The sequence below is a fragment of the Euwallacea fornicatus genome, chromosome 15 (genome assembly GCF_040115645.1).
Source record: "Euwallacea fornicatus isolate EFF26 chromosome 15, ASM4011564v1, whole genome shotgun sequence".
In the NCBI taxonomy this organism is placed as follows: domain Eukaryota; kingdom Metazoa; phylum Arthropoda; class Insecta; order Coleoptera; family Curculionidae; genus Euwallacea; species Euwallacea fornicatus.
The window spans coordinates 208274-219411 of NC_089555.1; the positions used below are offsets into that span (position 1 = coordinate 208274).

At 35.4% G+C, this 11138-nt stretch overlaps 1 protein-coding gene across 3 annotated transcripts in view; it reads right to left on the reverse strand.

Moving 5' to 3' along the window:
- Window positions 1-4827, reverse strand: part of LOC136343783 (pyrokinin-1 receptor-like) — a 43200-nt gene extending 38373 nt beyond the window's left edge. For 2 of the 3 annotated variants that reach the window (XR_010732846.1, XM_066290728.1), the window contains exon 1: window positions 4651-4827. The gene's annotated coding sequence lies outside the window, so the exon portion shown is untranslated. Of the gene's footprint in view, window positions 1-3805; window positions 3865-4650 lie in introns of those variants that run through there. The other variant, XM_066290729.1, reaches the window with a different exon arrangement.
- Between the last annotated feature and the right edge of the window lie 6311 nt (window positions 4828-11138).

An 11138-nucleotide genomic window follows, 5' to 3' on the forward strand; every position in this document is an offset into this window, starting at 1 on the left:
TCAGAGCCCAACCATGAGCATCTTGGTAATCATAGAAGACACGAGGTCTCTTAAACTGTGACAAAGTTCTGTAGCTTGGCTTTTAGGGATGTGCCGTTTGAAAATTTCAGCAATTCCCATCGGAAAAACTTCAAAGATAAAAAGGTAAAAATCCAAATTCTCCAAGGGAAAACAAAATTTGATGATGGGTGTTGAAAATAGGAACGTCCAATTTAAAATATGACCTCGTCATGTTGTTGAAGGGGAATAATTGCAATGATAGAGTATGGATCATTTTGAATTGTTCGTGCCGTCCAGTTAACCTGGAATGAGATCGCCCAAGAGGACATCAATCACCTCATTAAATCCATGCCTAGACGTGTACAGCAATGTATAAGAGATCGCGGAGGACTGACAAATTTTTTTTTTTTTTTGGTTTTTAACTATTAAATTTGTTTAATGAAGTATTTATTTTAGTGCAAAAAACATGCATACCAAACCTTATTTAAATAAAACTATTTTTACGAGGTGTCCTCTTTTCTATGTCACGTAGTATAATATGTTGCGAAGCATGTCTTAAGGGACAGGTTCCATCGACCATTCACCGGCAAGCAATCAAAGGTAAAAACTGATAAATCAAAAGTTACAAGTCTGGCCGGCCCACGATGGCTCCAAGGTACTAAGAGATTCGCTATTTGCTCAAGTGAAACTGCTTGATCTAGCAAATCAGGGCTACACAGACATCACTAAGGCGTTGGCGATGCCGCAAAAAAAGAAATTCCTGAGCTGCGTCGATTGGGCCGCCGAAACTACTAGATTTGAGACCGTGTTCTCTTGATTCGTGACCTCCAAAATGGCATTCACCAGGAAACACAACAATTTTGCTGCGGCCAATGCGTGATGGATAATAAATTGAGATCGGATGCGTCTCGCTGGTGGAACTCTGTTATCAATTCGAGAACCAGGTTCAAAGATGGTTCTACCAATGTAGGGAGTAACTTGCCGAAAAGTTGAGTTGACAATGGAAAATTTTTGATAACACATTCTAAAACTACTTCTTGAGAAAATGCGGCTCAATCCTCGTTTGACGACTCTTAACACAATGTACTAAGTATAGAAATTCACATACTTTGTTAAATATAATTTTAGCAAATATTTATGGATTTCGCCCAACCAAGGGTAAACAAAAATGAAAATAAGCAAAACTTTGGAGTTAAGCCAAATTGATTTAAAGAGATTGCCAATGAAACTTTAATTAGAGTGCGTTCATGCTGGATGTACATATAGGTGAACCGTTGCAAAAAGAGTCTTTTTCCCTCACGAATCTTACATGTGCGTTAACGTTGAGCACGCGCAAAAGAAACGTTATGAATACCACATATACTGGGCGACGTAGAAAAGATGGCACCCCGTAAAAATGGTTTTATTTAAATTCTTTTTGGTGTACATATTTGTATACGGGAACACAGTGATAACTAAATTTTCCGTCATATTTATCAATGCGTTTACGAGTTATCCGGAATAATTTTTTTTTCCTCTAAAAATTGAATTAAAATATCAACAATATGACTTAAAATTTTTTTTATTGGTGTATAGTGTGTTTAGGAAGTGCTTTTAGATTAATCAAATATGCCCAGTCGCAGAATGCAGCGAAATTTTTATCAATTGAGTGAGTTTGAGAGAGGCTGATTGGTCATTTAGAGAAATCGCCACTAGATTTAACCGTAGTGTAAACACTATAGTGAGATGTGGTCAGATATGGTTATAAGAAGAGCAAACAGGCAAAAAAAGAGGAACTGGACGATCCCGAAGAATTATAGAACGCCAAGATCGCCGCCTTTGAATTATGGCCTTAATCACCTCACTGGATCCATGCCTAGACGTGTACAGGAATGTATAAGACACCGCGGAGGACCGACAAAATATTATTATTAATTTTTTTTGGTTTATAACTATTAGATTTGTTTAATTTTTTAATGAAGTATTTATTTTAGCCTGCATACCAAAAATTATTTAAATAAAACCATTTTTACGTGGTGTTCTCTTTTCTATGTCACGCAGTATATGTCGTCAACAGAAAGAGCGTTTGGAACAGCAAACGTTGATCCTCCTCGAGACATATCTACCCCAGCAAAAAATAGTATATTACACTCCAAGGTTGTGAACTGCATTATTAGGGCCCGACAGTCAAGTTTCTGCCATGAAGCATGCAACGTTGAGGAACCCAACACGTGAGGGTCATAAGTGGTTCAAATCCGCAGCGCATATGCGATTTTTTACACTGCTAAATTTTTATAAAGCGGGATAATTCGGGGAGGTGGCAACAGCATTATGGCTCATTAGCACATTAGGTGGTTAATGAGCAATATGCTTGTCGATATCAACCTCTTATTCGACCGTTTTTAGTGGAAAAGGTGATAAAATTGACTTTGCGGTCACTTAACGCACCCAATAATGGTGTCTTTTACTGCTGGTCAGAAACACGAAATAAGTCACCCATTTGCTAATAATCATTAAAAATGTCGTCATTTATTTATGATATGTGACTAGGTAAATAAGTAGTTTCATAACAAATATATTATTACTGATTACTTCTCAGTCATTAATAATTAATGCATCAAAATTAACACATATTTACGCTAATTAGCGGAAATTTGCATTTAGTTCTGTGTTTCGTAAATTCGGCAGTTCAAGTAACATCGACTTTTAATGTGTCGATACATTCTTTAAGAGTCGTAAATCGTGAGAAACATGATCGTAATAAGTAAAATTTTCTGTAAATTCTAATGAGACCGAAAATACCTTGAACGCTCAAATTGACTTTTAAATATCGAAATTGAAAGCCCAATTAATTCGTAACAATCACGTTTTAATTTGTTAAAAGAAAATGAGTTCGCAACTCTATAGATGAAAAATCGGCAAATTGAGAACAGATCAAAATTACCTAATTAAACTACGGATGAGCCTCAATGAGTGATTGATGATATCAAAGTTAGTTTCCGCAAAAACCTTTAAAGAAGGGACATTTGACAAAAATTGTAACCAACGAAGTAGACCGCCAACATCAATGAAACTCAATGTTGAGAGATAATGAGTAGAGATAGAGGCGGATTTGAGCCTCAATAATTAATGAGGCAAGAAAGGGGACCTTAAGAAATTAAAATTGAATTACAGCGAAATTTATTGCTAGAATTCCTTAGATATGTTGTGCAAACACCATAACTTGATGAGTTTAGAGCAGAGACGTAGGTGACCCTCAATTGATGACGTGATAGAGAACCCTTGCCCTGACCTTGAACGAAGAGAACTATAACAACGAAACTGGTCTATCAGCACTTACGAAATTCAATGTCAAAAATTCTCCAGATACCATGAATAAATAGTGAAACTTACGACTTTATAAATTTAGAGGTGTATTTAAGCCTCGATTAATAAGGTAATTAAACCTACTTTGAATTATCCTTAATCAAGGCTTATTTTGAAAACTGTAATAAACAAATTAGACATTCAGCACCAATGAAATTTTGTGCCAGTAATTCCTTAGATATGATTTATAAATAGTAAAAGTTGCGACTTGAGTGATTCAAGAACAGAGGCGTAGGTAAGCCTCAATCGGTGGCTGATCAAAGAAGATTTTGTAACAACGAAAATTGGCCTTTTTGCACCGATGAAATGTATTGTGTGGAAACTCGTTAGTAAAATTTGCTTGACTGATTCAGAAGTAAAGGTGCAACTGAGTCTCAACTGATGGCATCATAACCAAACTAGATGTTCATCACCTATGAAAGTCTATGCAGAAGATAGATCCTTTAGAAACAATACATACTTGGTTTAATGTTCGGCTTGCTCAGTGGAGGGATACTTGTTTGTTCAGTTGAGTCCAGTTGATCAGTTGATGGAATTCATGACGAAGAGGAAACGCTTTGAAAATAAAATCAATAAGATTTATTTTTGAAAATCGTTTCAGCCAAAATAGGTTTTCAGCACCAACGAAATTTGTTGACAGTTACTCTTTACATATGACACGTAAATACTGAAATATGCTACTTTACTGGGTTAAAAGTAGAGGCGTAGGTGCACCGCAATCGGTGCCGTGGAAGAAAAATATGAAATACGCTCATTGAAGACATGCAACATTGTAACAACCCAAATGGATCTTCAGCACCAACGAAATTTAACCTCAGGAATCTTGCAATTGCGGTAAATAGGAAAATTTACGACTTAATTGGCCCGAACGCGGAATCACCGAGTATTAGTGAGTTGGAAGAGAAATCTTATTAAAAACTCTAAAAAAAAGGTATTTTGGAAAACAAAATGGAATCATCAGAACTAAGAAAATTATTGATATCCAGTGGTGTACTGTAAGGCTCAACTCGTCAATGGATGACGTGTAAAAGAACGTTTATGACATTTTTTTTTAATCAACGAACGCTGGCGTAAATCGGCAGTAAAAAGTCTCCCTTCAAATTGGACTAATTCCAGTTTTAACTGATTTAATCCATGTGTGTTTTTCCAGACTTCGATACTTTGAATTTCAATTTAAAAGCCGGAAAAATTATATTGCGAATATGGAAAAAATGAAATTAAAAAGTTTCGATTTAAAAAAATACCGAAAATCTCGTTTTTCGAATTTACACAATTAATACTTCAAAATAAAAATAAAAAGGTTACTTTTTTAAACTTCCAAGAGTTCCTGTGGCCAACTCCCAAGCACAATTCCAGGAACGATATTTTCCATTTTGAACAAAACTAAATTCGTACGTGAATAAAAGTTCGGACACTCCGTTACACGGACGTCTACTGTCACAAGTGTGCGTAGCAGGATTCCCACTGTTAAACCATCAGAGGTGTTCACGACACTGGCTGCTACATTCAAGCGCTCCAAGCTTGCAGGACGAAACCTGCAGGCGCGCTCAGGACGAAAACTTAAAACTTTCTAGACAGGTTTTTTAACATATCAAAACAGTGAGAATTACCACCGGTCTCCTTTTGAGTGATGGGAAAAAACTCATTATGAGAATCATATCTCAGACCCCGCAAACCCATCTCAGTAATTTCTTCTTTATTTTTGTATTATCAATCGAAATAACCCATAAACACCAAAGTGAAATTGTTCTAATTATTGTTTTGCATAAGGGAATTAAATGTGATGGAAAACAGGTTCGTGTACGTATATTGCCCGTTTCTCAGAAAGAGCTATTTTAGTAATTAGTGCAGGTTACCAATTACCTGTAGCTTAATATACGATCCCTGTAGCGGATAAAAGTTGTGAATGTTTTCGTGAAAACATTGATTTCCATTTTTGCTCATCACAGAGGCATAAGGGCTCATTAAAGGATTTATTGCTTTATATTTCTTTATATAGAAAAATTGGTTTAAATTTTGAATGGAATTAAACACAAGTAGCTCGATTGATGTGGATGTATTTTTTTACAAGAATGTAATTTAAAGGTTTTAAATTATACTTGATTGCACATGCGCCTCCCTTTACATCTCTTGCAGAGAAAGATATTTCTTACCGTGCAAGACCACTTTAATGACTTGATTCAACCACACATACAATGAAGAGCGACGTTTCTGAACAAAATGGCGAATGAGATTTTTTTTTAATATGAAATATTTTTATCCTGAATAATATTAATTTATTTTTAAAAAATACGAAATAATGATGCACGTAAAAGCAAGGAGAAGATATTTGACAGAAAAATAGTTCCCCAAAAGTAGCTCCAAAAAGTGTTCAATTATAAGACAGTTTTTCGACATTTCAAATCATCTTACGCTCTTTTGCGTTCTCTAATGAACATAATAAAAAAAGATGGTTATCTTGCCTTGGATATTCGGTATTTCAGTTCAGATGACGGTGGCGGCACAGTGGTGGTTGCGGTAAAATTGGAGTAGGCAAAATTGGTTTTTATACGTTTTCGTGTAATATCCTTTAAATGGTCAAAATAAATGCAAAATATATCATTTGTTTACCTGCGTATCTGTTTTGCCAAAACGATAAAGAATTTTTTGAATACTGAGACACATATAATAATTTTCTCTTCAATATCTATCTATCTTTAACCATTCATGAAGTCCTAGCATATTTCATCTAATTTTCAATGGTTATCTTATCTAAAAATTATTTCAATTGAAGAAAACATTGTCCTTAACGTTTGGTCAATAGTCAAAACTAATGCATCATGTACATAGCTTCTAAATACCGAGCGTAATTTAGACATTTTCAGAATCGGATTAATGTTAGCCAGACTAACAATATCTGCTTAATGTTTGGCCCCCTTAATGCTATTTCCACGTGTCGCATTAATTATAAAGGAAAAATGTCGAGCATCCCATTTGGTTAACACTGAAAACTCCAACAATGCGTTTCATGTACGGCACTTATCTTCGTTAGCACTATGATGTGGGTAAAACTGTCATAAACGGTTTTTGATACAGGGTGATTTCATAAGATGTTTAGATGCCTAAAATGTTAACTTATATTGAGTAATAAAGTTTAGTTCTTAAGAGAAGAAATGAAGTTTTTTATCAAAATTTCTACGTCGTTGATATTTTCTGTTTGATCACATCATAACTTGTATCTTAGTAACCGTTCCAATGAACAATCCCCCCCCCCCTCAGTTGTAAGTTCCCTGAGCTCTGTTTTATAATTAATCGGGAAAATGGAACCCGGAAATAGTTTAGCGAGCTGAAAGGCTCCTAATTATTGTCCTTGGCACGAAGAGATTATTACGTGGAGGAGGGAAAATGGATTTCTGTATAAACACCTTCATACCAACATAGTGACTTGGATTATATTTAGGTTTATAAATAGTGTGTATTTAGTAAATTAACGTGTTTTTAAGCAAAGCAAAAAGCCCTACAAAGGAAAATCACTTTTCACTGTAAACTCCTTATAGTTTTAGGGAAACAATGGAAAGCGCCTTAACATCTCTTAGGGCCGGATTGCGAATTCGGCGATCTTGACGTTCTGTAGTTCTTCGGGATCGTCCAGTACCTTTTCTTCTACCCGTTTGCTCTTCTTATAACCATACTTGACCGCATCTCACTATATTGTTTACACTACGGTTCGATCTAGTGGCGACTTCCCTAAATGACCGGTTAGCCTCACGTAGACCCACTGTTCCGACCTATATCAAACTCACTCAATTGATGAAAATTTCGCTACATTCTGTGTCTGAGCATATTTGATTAATCTACAAGTACTTTCTAACCACACTACAGACAAATAAATTACATTTTGCCGTTATATTATTGATATTTTATTGAAATTTTAGTAATTAAACAAAATTAAAATTCCTGATAACTCGTAAATACATTAGTAAATATGGCTGAACATTTAATCGTTGTTTGTGTTCCATTATACAAACACGCGTCCCATAAATTATTGAAATTAAATCATTTTATGTTTTCTATGTCATGCAGAATGTAGCCTCGAAGTCATTTCGAAATGAAAACTCAATATAACTGGCCCCATTTCTAAGTTACACTCAGTGTAATGAGGCAAGTTTCCATGCTTCACCAAACTCCTCATAGATCAACAGGCAGTAATTATACAGCATCGGAACAAACTCTTCAGCCTCTGAGACGCAAATATGCAGCATCATCTCGTTATAAATGGCTTTTGACTGGGTTTATGGTTTAGAGATTAAATTTAGAGCTAAATGTCATACTAAGCAATGCAGAGGTATTTTTAGCGAATCAAACTGTTTGTTCTTCTGTACACGTATGTTTTTTGTCCAAACAGCGAAGTTGCGTCGAGGAATTTTTCCATCATCGGGTACAAGCTATTTTCATGGCACGTGCTATAACGCACATTGCCAAGGCGAAAGGCCCTGGGAATACATTTAATGTCCTTTGAAAAATCACAAGCAGTATTGTGGGATGGAAAAGTTTTATCAATTTTCACCTATAAACAGGTTAAAGCCATAAAGCCAATTTTCAACGTTAAACTGCGAAATCGGCAATAAATCGCATTGAATTACGAGCATCCAAAACTAGCATTTACTGCGATACCTGGAATAACCAACTACCTGTATACGGATCTGATAAGACTTCCCTGGCCTCATTTCGGTAAATCTTAGTCTGTTTATTGTTTGCTATCAATTGCAAATGAAACTTTGAGCCATTGAATCTTATCATGGAAATTACATTGGAACGAACGATTTCTCTGTAAAATTCAAATACGCTTTGTAGGAACGCCCTTGCGAGCTGAAGGGCAAGCCGAGAATGATCTGCTTGACATTGGGATTAAATACGAGGCCTTTTATTCTCGCCGTTCTTTTTACAATTAAATTCTGATTAAATGCTCAGTGTATTTGTGAGAGGAATCATTAATCAGGCGGGATTTATGGAAACTTCCACAGCTATATGACTGAATGTGACTTGAAGCCGCCAGACATTTTGAGATATGAGGCATGCATGGCAGTTGCTATTAATACGGTTCGAAACTGGAAATAAATCTCATTGAGCTTTTTCACGAGGTCACATTCAAGTCTCAAACGAGTGAAATATTGAAATAATTCCGATATCAGTTTAGTGTAGTTCCAATCATACTGTGCTAGGGGTACAAGACCTCCCCGTGGTGACCCCCGAATACTTCTTCTCTCGAATTTGGGAAACCATCCCCGGAGAAGGAAGAGAGTTAACAACCGCGGAAGACCAGTGAATTTATAGGGGCAAAAACGCTCTTATAAATCTGATAAAAATAGTACATATTCAGATAGAAGTTAGACTGAAGTCGATATACAGTGTGTGCACAAAATATGGAATAAGTTTATTTTATCGGTTTGAATTTGAAAAACCAAAAAATGCTTGGATACGTGGAATTTAGTTTAAAATTTCACTTATTTAGGTGGAATAATATTACCTGCCACGTCATTATTGTTCCAAATGTGGCGTCAATGTTAATTTTTGTTAATGGTGACTCCTGTTTTTAATAATTATATCAGAAAGGACGTTCTTTTTACGTACAGGACATAAACTTTTGTTATGTCACATAACGAAATTTCTGATAATTTCTCAAAAACATATCTTCCTTTACGATATCTAACAATAAAAGATAGACATGCCTTGAACGGCTCTAAGTAGTCATTGTCTGTTGACTTATTTGGCAAATATGTTTGTTTATTTCCTTAAAACAGGTAGTTTTATACGTTTAATACAAAATTTACCGATAATTTTTTAATTTTCATGTTTGTAAGTTCCGGTTTAATTTTAAATAAAAGTTGTATTACAGTGCCTTTGTTCATGATGCGAAATATTGTATTTTTTTATAATGATTGGCTTTGGTGATTAAAAAGTTTATGTCCTGTGGGTCAAAAAGTGCGCACTTTCACATAGAATTATCAAAAACAAGAATTACCATTAAAAAATTGAACACTGACGTCACATCTGGCACAATGATAACGTTACACTTCATATTATCCAACCAAAATATGTGGGATTATAAACTAAAATCGACGTTTCCAAGCATTTTTGCTTAGTTTAATTCCAAACCGAGGAAATGAAGTTATTCAATACTTTATATGCACATTGTATAAAATAAGTGATATATGAAAATATTTAAAATTCAGGCAAAATACTCTCGACCATTGAACTGCCACTTATGTAAATCTTTTCAGTATTACCCTGGGCTTCGATGAAATCCTCTGAAAATGAATACTCGATCCCTCTGTAGATATTGACTTTGAGCAATTGAAAATATAAATTTGCGATCAAAGTTTACCTTCTTATCGTAAGATTCACAACTGGCCCAAAATAACCATACTTTGGTTAAAATACGGTAACAAGGAACCCGAAGCAGAATAATACGCCGTTATATTGGGTATTTATTGATAATATCTCTTGAATTGATAATTTAGTCAACCCATATGACTCTCATGGCTCTGGCGATAATTTAAACTAAATAAAACTTAATGTATTCATAGAGAAAAAATCATCCCTTATTGACTGAAAAACCTTCCTGCATAAATGATGAATCGTGGAATTTCCGGACTATCGTTTATGGTTAGGTAAACATTAAGATTACCAAATCACTTTCCCTCCACTTGATATGAAAAATCAGGCTATAAATCATATTGTGTTATAAATTCGTAAACATTTGGTTACTTTAGTCCGTAGTGGTAATTTTTGTACTAAGAACCATAATGTAGTAATAAAGCTCGTTCTAGTTTACTGAAAATTTTTCCTTCTATGGGGATAATTCTTCAAAAATTTTAGAGAACAGGAGCAGGTCGGAAATGAAAAAGCAGCGGGAATATACCGCCTAAAGATAAAGCTTTAGTTGAAGTAAATGTACATATATAATATCATGCATGTGCAGCTATTTCAGTACTTTCAAGGAATTATGAGCAAATATTAATCACAAGCTTGCATCCCAAAATGCGGGCGCATGCACTGCGCTATGCTTTTTTAATGAACCGTAACCTTTGATTTGGCCAAAACTTCAATATACCGAAAAGGTCTAGGTTCAGCCTTAGTATTAATGTTGATATTTTAGTGCCTTTCAACAAGGAGTTTATAAATAATAAAGAAATGAGAGGGTAGTGTAGATGTATAGACTTGTGAACGATAGCCAGTTTATTGATGTTATTAGACTCTCAGCCGCCATCGCTTTAAAGCGTTATAAAAAAATTATCAAGCAAAGAACATATTTGCTCCACGTGCACCTAAAAATCCTTTGATGGCGAGGTTTAGTGAATAGTTAAATTAATTTTTGTAAGCCGGATGTTTGCCAATTTATAATGATCGCACGTTTATAAATTGAAAAGCTAAGTTTCTGGCGATAATGGCGAATGTAAAATTATTTATGCTCTCGGTCGGGGACCCGTTTTACAAATAATCTTTTTTTCTACAGAGGAGGGAAACCTCCACAGATACCCGTCCTGTTGGTTCGGCAACAGGGTTATGTGGAATTCGCCCGTGAAGGGAGCTCAAAACTTCTCTTCACCACTGATCCATCCTGGTATCACCGCTAGATATAAATTTTAGAGGAGAGGAAGGATTGAGGTCTTCACCACCGTCGAATGCGCTACACATCGACTTGGTTCCCAGTTTTGCGCCTCTCATTCTTTCTCGCTATATTCTCTCTCATCACTCCCTCTACCATGCCCTCAAATGCCTTTCATTTCTCCTCGCTCTCTACTAACTCACTC